Below are 4,587 nucleotides of genomic sequence, written 5' to 3'. Positions count from 1 at the left end.
TCCGATACCTCAGCAAAACATCGCCGCGTTCCTCTCTCCATTTACTTTGAGCATTTACTTTAAGTATTTACTTTGAGCAATTCAATACTTGTCTTTACATTCATAGAATTGCTATGCTAGAGTAAGTTTGGAACATAGGTTGCAAGTCTTTTGTGCGTTAATTTGATAGAAACACTTTTCTAGGCACAAGGGGTTAATTGGGCTATCCGTAGGATTTGATTATTGCAAGAGAATTTAGAATTAGCCCAATTCACCCCCCCCTCTTGGGCATCTTGATCCTTTCAGGATGTCCAAGCAATAGTGACAGGGATGATGTCATCGAGGCAAGATTGTTATGAGAATGATTTGGATGAGTTCATCAGTGACTGGATGGAGGCGGAAGATGATGACGATGCTTTCCTATATGGTATGTACCAGTATGCCTACCACATTGACAAGCACTTGTCAAGGTCAGAGTATAGACAGCCAGTCATTACTGGTTTGGAATGGGTACATAGTAAACTAGGAAATAGGAAGGCCTGTTATAACATGTTCAGAATGAGCCCTGATATGTTCCACAGTCTGCATGATTTGTTGGTAGAATCATATGGGCTAAAATCTAATAGCAAATCAGCATCTATTGAGGCTCTTGGGATGTTTCTGTGGATGGTGGGGGCTCCACAATCTGTTAGGCAAGCGGAGGACAGGTTTGAGAGGTCACTGGGGACTGTGCATAGCATGTTTCACAGGGTGTTGAAGTCTGTTGTCAAGCTTGCTGCTGACATCATTAGGCCTAATGACCCAAATTTCAGCACTGTGCATGATAGGCTAAGAAATCCTAGGTTCTATCCCTACTTCAAGGATTGTATAGGGGCGATAGATGGGACTCATGTCCCCTGTGTGGTGCCTAGTGATAAGTTTGTGCAGCACATGTGCTGCAAGGGGATGACAACATAGAATGTCTTGGCTGTGTGTGACTTCGACATGCGATTTACATTCGTCCTAGCTGGCTGGCCGGGTTCAGTACATGACATGAGGGTCTTCACTGATGTGACAACAACATACACCAACGTGTTTCCACATCCACCAACAGGTATACAATTAGTTGGTTGTACTTTTATGCATACGAGTACAAGTTCATGATACTAACTGTTGTTTGGATGGTATAGGCAAATATTACCTTGTGGACTCGGGATACGCTAACCGACCAGGTTATCTTGCACCATACAAGGGAACAAAGTACCACCTACAGGAGTACCAAGAGGCACCAGAACCCCAAGGTAAAACTGAGATCTTCAATTATGCACATTCGTCACTTAGGAATGCCATAGAAAGGTCATTTGGAGTGTTGAAAATGAAGTGGCGGATGATGAAAGAAGTCCCTAGTTATGCCCCCCATATACAAAGTCAAATCATTATTGCATGTTGTGCGCTGCATAACTTCATAAGGGTGAGTGGCATAGGGGATCGGCACTTTGCTCGGTGTGACCGGGATGACAACTATGTGCCGGCAGAAGTCTGTGCCGATCAGCCGAAAACTGTTCCTGCAAGCGGTAGTTCTGATTCCGAGCTTATGAATGCATTTCGGGAATCCATCGCAATCGGTTTGGCTAATCGAACATGATTTGGTTGTCTTTTTGAGGCGACTGTGTAACTATTAATTTTTTTGACTGTAATTGAAATTTTTTGTCCAACAAACAGTGTAATTTTTTGACTGTGTAACTATGTGCCGGCAGAAGCCTGTGCCATTTCATTTGTTTACCAATAATTGTTGGTTTATGTTGATTGCTGTGCTGTTGAGGAGGCGCCATGACCCCAGCAATGACTCCTGCCTTGTTGACAATGCCTGGGTGGATGTAAAAGCATGCTTTACTTACATTCAATGTCATGCATGCATGCCATTAATAAGCTGCATACAGTTCATTAAATGTTGTACAGTTGTTTTCCAGATTTTGGGAACTAAACGCCCCATGAAAAGTTGTACTGCTCATTTTTTTGGCAACTTTATAGCTACAGTCATTTTTGGGATATTTTGGCAACTAAACATGGGCTAGGAGTAGCAGAACATTATTATTTGACACCTGCCAAATCTGTAACACAGACATCTACCAAATAAAAAGAGACTAGGAGTTTACAGACACCTGCCAATCAAAAAGAGACTAGGAGTAGCAGAACATTATTAATATAAAGATGCAAATACTAGGAAGTAATGATTTAACATGAAGGATAATCCGGACATGACACCGAGAAACAAATTCTAGGAAGCCATTGAATGTAAGAGGAATTATATCAAACAAAAAGATACTAGGAGTTTACAGACACCTGCCAAACAAAAAGACACAGAAGTAGTAGAACATTATTAATATAAAGATGAAAATACTAGGAAGTAATGATTGAACACGAGGGATAATCCGAACATGATACCAAGAAACAAAATTCTAGGAAGGCATTGAATGTAAGAGGAATAATCATGTCATGGTTACCTGAACATGCATAGATACGACAGGACATTTAATTACACTATAACGGTAATAACCGAAAAAGCCCGCGAACCTGACATGCACGCACCAGACAAATAATTCAACTAAAATAACCATCGAATATATCTAGGTATTACTGTTCATGTCAAGTGATCTAGATTGTACTAGTATATGACAGGTTTGATTCCACATTCAAGCATGGACAATTGCATCACATAGATCAGGAACATATTAAAATGTCACCATATATACATTATTAGATCACCACCGATCATAACACAACCAGAGTCATAGGTTTTCACATCAACAGTTTAACACTAACCAAAATAATACAATACCAAGTTCTAATGATGCCACGGAGATAGACAATAAAACCTCTAGCAATAGTAATTGCGGATACTTGGGCCATCAGGCCCCGCCAACCTCCTCCACATAGATGGAGGCAGCATGGATGGCACGTAGGCCAGAGCCATCAGCACAGCCCGGATACTTCTGGTGCTTCCTGGGGATCATCTCCCACACTGGCTTCGGTGCAAACGCCTTGACCTCCGAGCTAGCTCCCTTGACCTGGCCGTCACAGCTCCCACCCTCTTCCTTCACCTACAGAGGGAAGGTCGGCTTCACAGGTACCGGTGGCAAGGTGAGCACCTTTCCGGGTTTAGGAGTCAGCGAGATGATAGACTTGGCTGGCTCTGGAGGCGGCGAGTAGCGGGCCACAGGGAAGTTGGTAGGGGTGCTGGCACCGCGGAAGCGGATGTTCGCAGCGTCGTAGGCGTTGGCAGCCTCCTCAGCGGTGTTGAAGGTGCCGAGCCACAGTCGGCGGAGGCTATGCGGGTCGTGGATCTCCGCAGCCCAGTGCCCCCACGGCCTCCGACGGACGCCACGGAACCGAATGGCCGAGCTTGCCCCGGCCGGTTCCATAACGTGGCGCCTCACGCCGACGCTGCTGCTGCCACCCCTCGCCCTCCGCCGAGGAGGAGGCGGTGGCGCCTCATCCTCGCTGGAGGATGAATCGGTGGCGTCAGCATCGTGCACTAGGATCCGCACCACGCGCGCCCGCGGCCGGGGTTCAGAATCCGCCGCCGCCACCACCACAGCGGCCAGCTCTTGCAGGCGAGGGTTTGTACCCATGCCTTGGGAATCCGCTCAATCCATGGGGATATGGTTTAGGGGTTGGCTACGCTTAGCCTCCGTGCCCCTCCATGGGAGCGTGGGGTTGGAGGCGAGTGTAAGTGTTTTAGGGTTAGGGTTACACGAGCTTGTGCGGCGGTGAGAGAGACCTGTGGTGGGGCTTGCGGTGGAAGCGGGAAGACGAAGGGGCATTGCGTTGATCGGGTGGGGACTAAAAGGAGAACGGGCTGAGGGGTAGTTTCGGGATTTTCCGTTGGAGTGTCGCCGCATGGATTCATCAGGGCCTCGTTCACTTTGCAAAAAAAAAAAGTGAACCCGATGAATAGTACTATTTTCATCTTATTTGGCAAATATTGTCCAATCGTGGACCAACTAGGCTTAAAAGATTCATCTCGTGATTTCCAACTAAACTGTGTAATTAGTTATTTTTTTACCTACATTTAATACTCCATGCAAGCGGCTAAAAATTGATGTGATGGAGAGAGTGAAAAAACTTGGAATTTGGATGGCATCTAAACAAGGCGCAGGTAGGAATCTCCGGTTCAGGAGTTCAAGGTGAGGATATTCTCGGATTTTGGATCTGGTTAACGGGTAGACTGTAATCTGTTTAGTTATTAGAATATATATATATATATATATATATAACCTTTTGTCCAAAGAAATGTGGAGATACGTGTATGGTGTATTAGGTGTACATATTATTTGTGCACAACTTTTTAGTCATCTGTTTTACTCTAGAGTTGCATCGCATAACTTTTTAGTGGTTTTAGATATGTCTAACTCGATGAAACTAGAGTTGTGTCGTGATAGCTAAAAAATGAGAAGTGCAAACCAGTATACATATGACTCTTTGTGTTAGAGCAAAAGCACAACATGAAGAGATAGCACTACATTCATTCGGTCAAGTTAGACATGTAAAACACACCCAAAAAAAAATACAAGCAAACACAAAAGGCTTCAAACCCGCCAAAAGTTATGCATGTAACCTACGTCCGAC

The 4,587-nt window shown here is 44.8% G+C and overlaps 2 pseudogenes; one reads left to right on the top strand and one right to left on the bottom strand.

The window, feature by feature from the left end:
* The first annotated feature begins 309 nt into the window (after positions 1-309).
* On the top strand, positions 310-1,603 carry LOC136536009 (protein ALP1-like; annotated as a pseudogene).
* Positions 1,604-2,650: 1,047 nt separating this feature from the next.
* LOC136537748 (ethylene-responsive transcription factor CRF5-like) lies at positions 2,651-3,799 on the bottom strand (annotated as a pseudogene).
* Positions 3,800-4,587: the final 788 nt, after the last annotated feature.

Source organism: Miscanthus floridulus, chromosome 2 (genome assembly GCF_019320115.1).
Source record: "Miscanthus floridulus cultivar M001 chromosome 2, ASM1932011v1, whole genome shotgun sequence".
In the NCBI taxonomy this organism is placed as follows: domain Eukaryota; kingdom Viridiplantae; phylum Streptophyta; class Magnoliopsida; order Poales; family Poaceae; genus Miscanthus; species Miscanthus floridulus.
This window is presented reverse-complemented; position numbering and strand designations above follow the sequence as displayed.